This window comes from Ovis canadensis, chromosome 3 (assembly GCF_042477335.2).
Source record: "Ovis canadensis isolate MfBH-ARS-UI-01 breed Bighorn chromosome 3, ARS-UI_OviCan_v2, whole genome shotgun sequence".
Lineage (NCBI taxonomy): Eukaryota > Metazoa > Chordata > Mammalia > Artiodactyla > Bovidae > Ovis > Ovis canadensis.
This window is the reverse complement of record NC_091247.1, coordinates 69,867,902-69,880,775: the sequence shown is the minus strand read 5'-3', so window position 1 is coordinate 69,880,775 and position 12,874 is coordinate 69,867,902.

Genomic DNA, 12,874 nt, shown 5'->3' with positions numbered 1-12,874 from the left:
GCTGCTGCTGCGAAGTCACTTCAGTCGTGTCCGACTCTGCGCGACCCCGTAGACGGCAGCCCACCATATAATAGCCTCTTAACTGAACTTCCTGCTTCTACCTTTTCCCTTCTTCTGTCCAAACTCAACACAACACTGAGAGATACCATTAAAATGGAAATCAGATCATGTCACTTCTCAGCTCGAAACTCTCTGACAGTAATCTACTTTACTCTCAGTAAAAACCAAAGTCATTCCTGGGCCTAAACAATCTGGCCTCGCCTTGTTCGGCTGACCTTACCTCGTGCTACTCTCTCCCATGTTTCCTTGCTGTAGCCATACAGAATTCTGTGCTGTTCCTTGAATGCCCAGGCACCCTCTGCCCCCAACTCTTTCTACTTACTGTCTCCTCTGAACTGAATGTTCTTTTCCCAGACATCCACAGACGTCACTTCCTACTGCTCTCTGGGTAAATGTCACTTTATCAGTGAATCCTTCCCTTCCCTTCCCTAAACTGTCAAATACTCACTCCCCGAGCTCTTTATCGAATGCTCTTCTTTACTATCTTCATAGTGCTTTTTACCATCTAACTAATATTCCATATTTTATTAATACTTATTTTCTTTCACCACAGTGTAAGTTACATTAAGGCAGAATTTGTGTAAGTTTGTACCCAACTTTATCTCCTTATCTGCAGCATCTACAATAATGCATGGCCATAGTAAGCACTTAATAGCACTTGTTGAATTAAATATAGGAAGAGAAATATTCCTCCCAGGGCTTAAACTAAGATGACGGTTTTAAGACTGCATATTCGTGATGTGTGTGTGTGTGTGTGCTCGGTCATGTCCGACTCTTTGCGACCCCATGGATTTAGTCTGTCTAGCTCCTCTGTCCATGGGACTTGCCAAACAAGAATACTGGGGTGGGTTGCCATTTCCTACTCCAGGGGATCTTCCTGATCCCACGGATTGAACTCAAATCTCCTACATCTCCTGTACTGACAGGCAGATTCTTTACTGTTCATGCCACTATATATTCATGACAATATATAAAAAATAGATTAAATTCCTTTATTAAAAGTCCTCACATAAGCCAAACATATGCCAATTATAACAGACACATAGAATAAAGTGTAAAACCTATGGACTTAATCTTCCCTTGTAAACAACCAGAACACTGGACAAACTGTTCTCAGACAGTGGACAAGAGGCAGCGTATGACTGTGATCCCTGAGAAAAAGAGGAGCAAATGAAGTTAGTCCTAAAACTGCCACAATTTCTGCCTAACGGTGATTTCCAGACTGCAGGAACAGAAAGAGGGAATTCAAACAGCACCCGGATGCCTTGCTAAAGAGCAGAGAGAGAGTATGGGGCTCAGGGAGGCTAGGTTACATGCAGCTAGTGGCTGCCACATTGGACAGCACAGCCCTAGATTGATGGGGGAAAATGGAAACGAATCCACTGAAACTGGACAGTGGTTGACTCCAGCTTGTAAGATTTTGATTTATATATATGTCCATCAAATTTTTCTAGAATAAGTATGTATTCCTTTTATAACATGAAAACATCCATTTAAAAATGTATGCATTAAATTCCTAATACCTAATTTGGACTGATAAGCAGTGCTTTCACCAGAAAGTTTTTAGAATTAAACTCTAATGCTTTAAAAACTGAATTAGCACTTAATCTCTAAAAGTAGTGTTTAATCTCTGGATAGAAATTTCTATGCCAACAGAGTTTAGCAACGGAAATCTCTTTTTATTAAAGGAGTTCAGTTTTAAGTTTTCACGTTAAAGTGAAATCAGTGGCTTCTTTACTATTTTGTTTGTACTGTGATGGATCTCAATAGGAATATTTGTAAGAAATATAAGGAAAGATATTCTATCTCAGAGACATCATGGATTTCTTTGACAATATAAAAATCAATTAAATGTTGAAACTTCCAGTCATTTGTCTAATTGTATATTACAACTAAAAGGGGAAGAATTTGCACTTAGGTTGTGTAAACTTTAATAAATACTTTCATAATCATAGAAAATAAAATTAGTTTAATGGACATAAATTGAGCTGAATAAAATTAATATCTGATTTAATATTAAATGTTTTTAGAAAGTTGAGGGAATAGACTATAAATTCTTCCAATCTATGACCTCCTTACATTCCCTTCTTCAAACCAACCTGCTTCAATTTAGCAACAATAAGACCTCTTAATGGGCCCCATTCATGCCTACAATATGCTGTCTGAATAATACATTTGAGACATCAGCATTCTGGTGTTTAGGCTGTAGCTTAACTCTGATTTTAAAAGAATGTTAATGTCCCATTCATTTTATTGTTTCACCCATTGTTTGAAAAGAGAGTGGGAAAAAACCCATTAGCTCTTCTGAAATGTCAGCAAACGTGGGTAACTAAATGATTAGAACTGTCAATCCATGGCATATCACGTCTTTAATTCAGCAATCTGTGTATGTGTGGGCATCATTGCCAGCCTGAGTTCAAACTCTTAACAGAAACAAGTCTAAGTTCTACACAGCACATCCTTCACTACTAAAAGTTTTGCTACATTAAAAAAGTCTAACCATGATAAAGACAAAGCTGGGATGTATTCAATGGTATTTGTGTGACTAAATTTGAAAATAGCACTTTGACATGTGACAAAAGACCATTTTAATGCAATTTTTTTTCCCCAAATCATAACATGAACTGTTTTTGAAATGCTGGTTGTCCCTGAGTAGCTCACAATTTCAATAGGAAACAAGATATTCACAAACACACATCTAGAGTGAAATTCTGACGTAATTAATAATGTTATAGTAGTATAGTCTATGTGGTGTAAACCCTAGAATTAAGGCCTGATGTTATGTGTTTCCTTGACATCTGATGAAATCAGGAGGGTCTCAAATAGCCTATAACTCTTAAGTTCTCTTTGCTAGTCTTCTCCCAAGGAAAAGGTCATGTAGCCAAACAACCCTCCTTACAAGGGACCAGATGCACTTCTTGCTTATCCCTGAGTAACAAGTTTCAGTTCCCTGCCAGCCTTCAAAATTATTCAAACCAGCCAGCCACATCCTCCAGTGGAAACCAGGGGTGATCTCATTCTTTTGACACTGAAGGCCTGCCTCCCACAGCCTCTGGTTGTCCACTCTGTTCCCATGCGGTCCTGCATGGCGTGATGTCCCGCGTATGCGGCTAATAAACTGCTGCCAGTCTTATGTGTCCCGGCCTGTGTCCAGGGTCATGTGTTCAGCCGTACCCATAACCCCAGGACAGCACTCCCTCCTTTGTCAACAACATGAATGGGAGGGGATTAGATCAGGCTATGTCCCTCAGTGCTGTAAAAAGACCCAGTTTGAGAAAAAGACCCTTACAATGCTGTCTAAAAGGGTCCTGCAAAGTAGGCTGTACTGGATGGAGAATGGTGTTGACAATTTGGTTTTGCAAGTGGCTTTGGTCTCATTTCTGCAATTCTCTGCTGAAGGAGCATGCAGCCAAGAAACCACAGCTAAAAAGCAAACAAACTACTGATTTTATTAACTGGACAAGGACCTAAAAGTGGATTACAAATAAAAGCTGGATCACAGAAAATCATTTAGAGCAGGAAGCCGACGTCAGCCCTCTTACTTCCAATGCCCCCTCCCTTGAATTCTATGTCCTCTCCAAATAGCTGCATGGTCATGGATGATTGCTGCATCAGGTCCATCCAGCTGCAGGTAGAAGAAGGAGGGTTGCAGTGGCCAGGCCAGCGGAGACAGACCGTGTCTAGTTTGTCTAATTCCTGGAGACAGGAAGTACAAGAGAGGGCAGGGGCAGGCACCACCCCTGAGCACGGACCTTTAATCCAGTGAACCCGCCCTCTAGTAAAACTGTCCCAGTCAAGGTCCTGTTCTGACAGTCTGCTGAGCAAGTTTGTTCTCCAGGGCAATGAAAGCAGGAGGAGCATGGGGTGCCAGAAATGCAGCAACAGTTTCCTTCTAACCCACACACAGACAAAGGTGAAAATAAATTCCTTCTCCCCAAAGGAAGAAAAGTATAACCACATAAGTATAACTACATCCACAAAACAGAGCAAAGCAGAAATGAAGATGGTTTATGGTAAAAGAATACACTATTCGGACCAGAGGATCAAAACTGTGGGGCTGTGAGGCACATGGAGCCAGTGCTAAGACAAAGATTCATACCTCCTGAGAGTGTGAAGTCCAGGGCTAAGAGACAGCTGAAATAACACCCAAGGAAAAATATATAGTCTGATAAAAAAAAAAAAAACCCTTTCTTGCTCAATCAAACACAAACGTCTCTCTGCAAAATAAACAAAAACACTAATTCAAAAAGATACATGTACCCCAAATGTTCAAGCAGCAATATTTACAATAGCCAAAATATGTAAGCAATCTAAAGTGTCCATCAATAGATGGATAACGTAGATGCTACATACACACCCCTCAACCATAAAAGAACGAAATTTTGCCATTTGCAGTAACATGGATGAACCCAGAAGGTATTACGCTTAGTGAAATAAGTCAGAGAAAGACAAATACTGTATGTTATCACTTAAACGTGTAATCTGAAAAATAAACTAGTGAGTATAACAACAAAAAAATCCGACTCATAGCTATAGAGAACAAACTAGCGATTAACAGTGCGGACAAGGAAGTGGGGAGGGGAAATATAGCGGCAGGAGGTTAAGAGGTACAGACTACTATGAATAAAATAAGTAAGCTACAAGGATATATTATACAACACAGAAAATATAACCAATGTTTTATAATAGCTATAAATCAAATACAACCTTTAAAAATTGTGAATCACTATGTTGTACCTAAAACTTATATAATATTTTTTATCAACTATACCTCCAAAAATATGAAGGTCTTGGATACTCCAAGAGTCCAGCCTTTGGTACCCATAACTAGGAAAATTACAGAAGCAGGGAGAAACCAGTGACTGGAAGAGAAAGAGCAGGGACTACATAAAACTTAACTTTTAGGCTGCTTATTCAGCAGCATCTACTTAGAATCTGCTGGATGCCAAGCACTGTGCCTGGAGGTAGATGCACGGAGGGGAAGATGAGACAGTTTCAACTCTGGAAGTGCTTATATCCTGATGGTAATGCTAATAGATAACTAGTGTCTGAGCTCCAACCACATGGCAGATAGTATATTACAGATGGTCTAATTTTAGTGTCACAAAAACACTATGAGGAAAGCAGGCAGGGCCATTATTACCACTTTACTATGAGGAAATTAAGGTTCCGAAAGATAAAACTTACTCAAAGTTATGTTGCTAAGAGATGGTTCAATTCCAGGACACAGTATGTAACCACTGTGCTATATTCCTTCAAATACTGAATGAGAGGAAAGAGAATATTAAAAATAGGAAGTAGAATTTAAGTCTCACTTATATTCAGTTCAGAAAAAAAAGTGTAATAGATCTAAGTAAAAAAGTATAAAAAATTCTTAGAGAAGGTTAAAATAAAAAGTTTAAAGAGAGTCACCATAAGAAAAAAAATCACAAGTCTCACATTACTATATATGAATAGAAAATGATAGAAAGAAAATAAAGTTTGGGATATAACCCCATGAAGTATATCCAAGATAAAATTACATAGCTTCTATATATTTTATTTTATGTAACCTCAACTATTCACTAGGGAAATAACATACTTAGAATCATTCTCTTTTCCCATAAGGGAGACCTTCTGTTCTCATCCAATCTAATTAACTCATATTCCAGTTAAAATAAACGTCTAAAGGTAATTATTTGGTCCTGTTTTCTGTACTACTCTGGCCTGTCTGTAGAGAGAGAAATATGAGTTTGGAGCAGATTACCTTGTGTATGAGGTTCTCAGCCCAATATTCTCACACAGATAAAATATGGCTTAAATAGAGGATTAATAGCAGGCTCAACAAACAAACAGAGCCTAAAATATAAACAAAAAGCAAAAGTTAAGGCGAGGCTGCTGCCAAAGAACATGCTAAGACAAACTGTACTTAACACACAGGGAGCTGCCTCATCTTTTGAAACTAACCCCAAGAGGGTGAGGTTAGGACACCGCTATGGTCCAACTGATGCACTTAATAAAGGGAAGTTACAAAGTTCTTTCATGTATAAATGTTCCTTTAACCTTGTGGCAGCATGTAGGGTAGGTGTTAGTATCTGAGTGCACAGACAAAGACACAGAGGCTCAGAAAGGTCACTCTTGACCAATCTTGGTTTCCAACAAGGAAGCCCAGGCCCTTGTTCATTGTGGTATCAATGGCCTTCAACAATGGCTCAAAAGTCTTCCCTGCAGTCCTCATGGGCTTGAGTAGCCATTATCCAAATATGAAGTAAAGACTGTGATATTTCCCATATCTATTCTCTACCTGGCAAAACATTTTTGCAATGCTGCCTACTTTCTCTTAAAATACAGTAAAATTTCTTTTCCAGAATCTTACAACCCATTATTAAAGCCTCAGAGGTTGGCAGAGGAAGGAAGGAAGGGAAGGGAAGGAGGGAAAGAAAGAAGAAAGAAAAGAAGCAAAGAGAAAGCTTAAATCAGATAAATAGGTAAACAGTTTGCTCCCAGGCTTACTATAAGAGGATAAAAACATGGTTAAGTTTCCAAACTCCTGCAAATCTTATAAATACTGAAATAATTAAATACAGCTTGAAGCACATAATACCATTATAGTTACATAAGGGGAAAAGGATATGTTAGAAAGAGTGATGACTTGTGGAATGGTCATTTGCCATACCAACTCCACCTCCCCTCATACCACTTTGAAAGGAATGATACAGGTCTAGAAGAAGGGAATGGCAATCCACTCCAGTATTCTTGCCTGGAGAATATTCTTGAAAGAGCAGCCTGGCAGGCTACAGTCCATGAGCTCACAAAGAGTCGGACATGACTTTGCCTGTATATACTGAACTGAAGGAGGTATTTGAGGTAAACTAAACTTAAGGTAAACTAACCCTTATTAATTAAAGTGTTTTTAAAGTGAGTTTCCTATTTACAACGTCAACTGTGATTTATTTTTAGGTATATCCTACCTTCATTTTTTTTTTTTTAATAGAAGCTTTAAGTTAGCCCCTAACTCTTCTCTTTCGGTACAGAAGGAAAGTAGTTTTTAATCTGTCACAGGTCTATATGATAGACCATCCATCCATATAAAAATTATTACTATTGTTTAGCAGTTCATTGGCATAGTCTGAAATTGTGGCGCCACAGTCATGAGTTTACATGGAGTGGTGGTGATTTGTGATTGTGTGCTTATTCTTGGATTGTTATGGTTTGCTTTACCAACCATGGAACTGAAACACCAGCTCTAACTGTTGCACACTTGCCAGAATGCACCGTGTATGGTGACATTTTACATGTTGATAGTGGAAACGTCCACTTTTCACTCCCCTTCCGCCACCAGTAAATGGTTATCGTGGTCTCCTCCCCAAGTGCAGCTTCCTGTCTGGGAGGCTTCCACTTCTAAAACACTAGCCAATTTTACTCTTTCCAGTTATTTTTACCTACTCTCATAATACCATGATGACATTAGGAAAACCTTTTTTAGAGTCTTAATGTTCAATTTTTACTGCTATGGTTTAAAGGAAGAAGTAGAGAAACTAGATGTCGAGGCAAAAAAGAGCGACTGATCTGAAACCAAATCCCAGCTGTATCATCGTCTAGCTGGGTAATCTTCCACAAGGGGTAAAGATGGGGAGAAGTGGTGGGAAATCATACTTACTGAGAACCCACTTGGTGCGAGATGCCTTATGCATATCTTATTTAACATAAAAATCCTACAAGATAAAAGCTTTTATCCCTAATCTTTCAGGATCTTTTCTTATTCGTTTATTTTTTAAAGATTAATAAGAGGCATATTCAAAATCTAAATCTCAAAGAATTTAAATAACTTGCCCAGAACCATAGGGCTTTAATCACAGAGCTAGGATTTAAACTCAGGTCAACTAACTCTGAAGTTCAAGAAATATTCGTTCTTTACTCCAGGGAAAATACAGAGAATAGCAATTTGTGTCATCCAAAGGATCAAAGATAGATTTTTTTATGGGCAGAAGTTGAAGAATATAAATTGCTTAGCTTAATAAGTAGTTTTAAACATTGTAAATCAACTATACTTCAGTTAAAAAAAAACTTTCAAATTTAAAGGTGATTTTTATTACCATTTTTAAAATGTCAAGATTCTCTAAGGAATTTGTTGGACAATTATAATCTGTATCCATAAAACACTTGAAAATGAAAGGTAACATACAGTTTGTATTATATAATGAAGAATTTTTCTGGGACAAGCTTGCTCATAGGGTGTATTGTTTGCAAGGTACTTTTCTAGGTGCTGAGAATCTCAAATGAATAGACTAAAATCTCATGGTCCTATGAGAACAGGCCAGAATATACAAGGAGCTCAATATATATTGGATAGCTCAATAATTAGGTAAGATGTGGTAATAACATGCAAGGAAAATGACTATCTCTGGAAGTCTTCAAGTAGACAAAGGGAAACAGCCTTAAAAAGCAGCTAGATAAAAACAGAAAACCATCAAAATGACAGCTTAGACTAGTGATTTCTAACTTTTTGATAATGGTAACACCCAACCATGTTTCATTTTGCATTGTTCCTTCCTTAAGAAGTTCTATGTTGGTGTGTGTGGTGTGTGTGGTGTGTGTGGTGTGTGTGGTGTGTGTGGTGTGTGTGGGGTGTGTGTGGTGTGTGTGTCTGTGTGTGTGTGTGGTGTGTGTGGTGTGTGTGTGTGGTGTGTGTGTGTCTGTGTCTGTGTGTCTGTGTATGTGCACGCATGCATGTTCAGTCATGTCTAACTCTTTGTGACCCTATGGACTATAGCCTGCTGGGCTTCTCTGTCCATGGAGTTTTCCAGGCAAGAACACTGGAGTGGGGTGCCATTTCCTACTCCAGGAGATCATCTGGACCTAAGGATCAAACCTGCGTCTCTTGCAACTCCCGCACTGGCAAGCAGATTCTTTATACTGAGTCACCTGTGAAGTTGCCTATATGTCCAAGCTATTCACAAATCTTAGCTACATGATCACTCTACTGAGAACAGTACCAAAATGGCCCTCTACTATTTTAGCCACCCAAGACTAGCCTTTCATTCATCCTTGGTTACACAGTTTCTATATGAATGACCACAGTTGTATTAAAAATGAATCTTGAATTATGAAATTATAGAACCCTTCAAATTTTTTAAATATAGTCTTCTTCCTTCAGTCAGGTGAATTACCTAACTATTGATTTCTAACAATGATTTTGAGTAATCCAGGCTGTAATTATTTTAGTTAGTTCAAGAAATTTCATAAAATTAAAGTTTTAACTTATACATATATATGAATAAATCCATACTCATGAATACATCCAGGGTCAGTTATTTTGGAGTGATCTATATGATTTATACTAGACATCTTTACTTTTTAAGAGACACAACACTTCTTACTTGTTATATAATCAATTGGCTTTGAACTTGGACCAGAGGGAAATTAATAGTCCCTTTCATATCTGGAGAAGGGAAAGGCTACCACTCCAATATTCTAGCCTGGAGAATTCCATGGACTATACAGTCCATGGGGTCACAAAGAGTCGGACACAACTGAGTGACTTTTACTTCACTTCACTTCATATCTGTAATTCATCTGAACTTATCCGTCCTCAAAGATAAACAAAACTAACATTTCTCATTACCACTGCCCTCAAATTAATGTGTTTTTTGGCTTTATAAGTCTTATAGTCCAAGGTAATGAAATAAAGACAATGTAATGCATGTACTTCATGAATTTTCTATCCTGTTAATTATAAAAATAGGAAGAATACTAACAGCCAGTTTTTAATGTGTGCTCCCTGGTGGCTCAGACAGTAAAGAATTGGCCTGCAATGCAGGAAACCTGGGTTGGGAAGATCCCCTGAAGAAGGGAACGGCAACCCACTCTGGTATTCTTGCCTGGAGAAGCCCAAGGACAGAGGAACCTGGTGGGTTACAGTCTATGGGGTTGCAAGTAGACACGACTGAGCAACTAACACTTTCATATTTTTTTCACTTATGAGGATAAGTTATCTGCATGTATTTTGTAATTTAATCCTTACAAAAATATAAATGAGGCAAAAAACCTCCCTTTAAAACAATAAATAAAATTAGAGATAGCTTTGTTTATTTGCCATCTTCTTGAGATCTTCACCTGTATCCCATCACTGAAGAAAGAACTGAGAAGAAGCAGGAGCCTCCTGAGCCTCAGCTTTCCCACCAGGTTATACAACTGCACCTTCATTATTTTTGGCATTTTCCTATGGTTCAAAAAAAAGTGTTGACAATTTTCTGCATCTATAACATTTTGGATGAGCAATTTCCATCCTATTGTGTTTCCTCACATATGGTGTTCTAGCTCAAATAGCACTGGTATTTTTATCTTGCACAATTTAAGTATACCACTTTGAATTCTTCTTTGCTGACAAGTATCCAAATTACCTAACACAAATGAGAAAACTCCATGTGTGTTCATTGATTTTCAGACAAAAAATTTCCAACAGAATCACTGTATTTTATAGCTAGAATGGATCATAAGGACAATGTAATCTGACTCTCTCTCTGTAGAAGTAATAATCTACAGCAGAAAGGTTTAAGTGTCTCTGCTAGGACAGGTTAACCAGTTGGTGGTAGAAAAAACTAATAGTACTTCAGTACACTTTTCTAAATAAAAATGTCAATAGTTATTATAAAAATCCATATTATTTTTCAGTGTCCTGCAGAGGATGTTTCAATAGTAAATGATGAGCACGTTTATAATATTGTATTATCAGTACTGAAATTGAAAATTTGTGACTATGAGTTATATAATATCATTGTGGTTCAGAATTTTTTCCTGTATCCATAAATAGATTATAACTTCTTTGTTGGTTGGCAGAATACCTTTTTTCTTTATATGTATATATATACATACACATATATAATTAAAGATAGTTGACTTACAATGTTTCAGGTTTACAGCAAGGTGATTCAGTTATATACATACACATATATTACTTTTCACATTATTTTCCATTATAGGTTATTACAAGATACTGACTATAGTTCCCTGTGTGATACAGTAAACCTCTGTTGCTTGTTGCATATCTGTTTTTTTTAAATTAGAAATCTAGCATTCTATTCGTACTAAGTTAAACAGGTAGAATCAAACTGTCATAAATTTTTTAGCCAGGCAAAAATTCATGTTTTCTAAAATATATATAGTAGGTTACATACACTATATATATATACAAAGGCCTATGCTTGACAAAGGCTTGAGAAAGAATATTTTAAAAAAAAGCAAGAAGAGATGGAGAAACTGGAAAACAGACTAAATGAAATGTAAGCACTGAATAGAAATAGAAAAAGTGAAACACACTAGATAAAAGGCACAATTTCTTTTTAAACAATCTTTTTTATATCCCTTAATAAACCTACACATACACGAACTAACTTAACAGCTGAAAAGAGACTGACAGAAATACATTTATATTTTAGACTAATACTATATGACTCAAAATAGAATCAAACAACTGTCATCCTGTATGAATGCAGGTGAATATGTTGTTTGGAGAGACAGAAAGTTGAGAAAACTTTTTTTTTTCCTATCAAGCAATTGAGATTATCCCTGACAGTGAGGGGATTTAGGCACTTCAAGAGATTGGTGAAGACTAGAATAGAAAGTAGATGGAATGATGAGAGTTGACTGAGTCTTAAGACATTTGGTGGCATATGCAGATCAAATTGCTCAATAAAAATAATAGCTAATAATAACTGAGGACTTAGTACATGTTTGGCTCTCCTCTCCGTGCTCCTGAGTTAAATCATCTACAGTTCGAAAGTCAGTTCAGTCACTCATTCGTGTCCAACTCTTTGTGATCCCATGGACTGCAACATGCCAGGCTTCCCTGTCCATCACCAACTCCTGGAGCCTACTCAAACTCATGTCCATCGAGTCGGTGATGCCATCCAACCATCTCATCCTCTGTTGTCCCCTTCTTCTGCTGCCTTCAATCTTTCCCAGCATCAGGGTCTTTTCCAATGAGTCAGTTCTTCACATCAGGTGGCCAAAATATTGGAGTTTCAGTTTCAACATCAGTCCTTCCAATGAATAGTCAGGAATGATTTCCTTTAGGATTGACTGACTGATCTCCTCGCAGTCCAAGAGATTCTCAAGAATCTTCTCCAACACCACAGTTGTAAAGCATGAATTCCTCCTCGCTCAGCTTTATTTATAGTTCAACTCTCACACCCATCCATGACTACTGGAAAAATCATAGCTTTGACTAGATGGACCTTTGTTGGCAAAGTAATGTCTCTGCTTTTTAATATGCTGTCTAGGTTGGTCATAGCTTTTCTTCCAAGGAGCAAGAGTCTTTTAATTTCATGGCTGCAATTACCATCTGCAGTGCTTTTGGAGCCCAAAAAAATAGTCTCTCACTGTTTCCATTGTTTCCCCATCTATTTGCCATGAAGTGATGGGACCATATGCCATTGATCTTAGTTTTCTCAATGTTGAGTTTTAAGCCAACTTTTTCACTCTCCTCTCACTTTCATCAAGAGGCTCTTTAGTTCTTCTTTGCTTTCTGCTGTAAGGGTGCTGTCATCTGCATATCTGAGGTTATTGATATTTCTCCTGGCAATCCTGATTCCAGCTTGTGCTCCATCCAGCCCAGCATTTAGCATGATGTACTCTGCATATAAGTTAAATAATCAGGGTGACAATATACAGCCTTGATATACTCTTTTCCCAATATGGAACCAATCTTTTGTTCCATGTCTAGTTCTAACTGTTGCTTCTTGACCTGCATACAGATTTCTCAGGAGGCAGGTCAGGTGGTTTGGTATTGCCATCTCTTGAAGAATTTTCTACAGTTGGTTGGAAATTTTGCAAA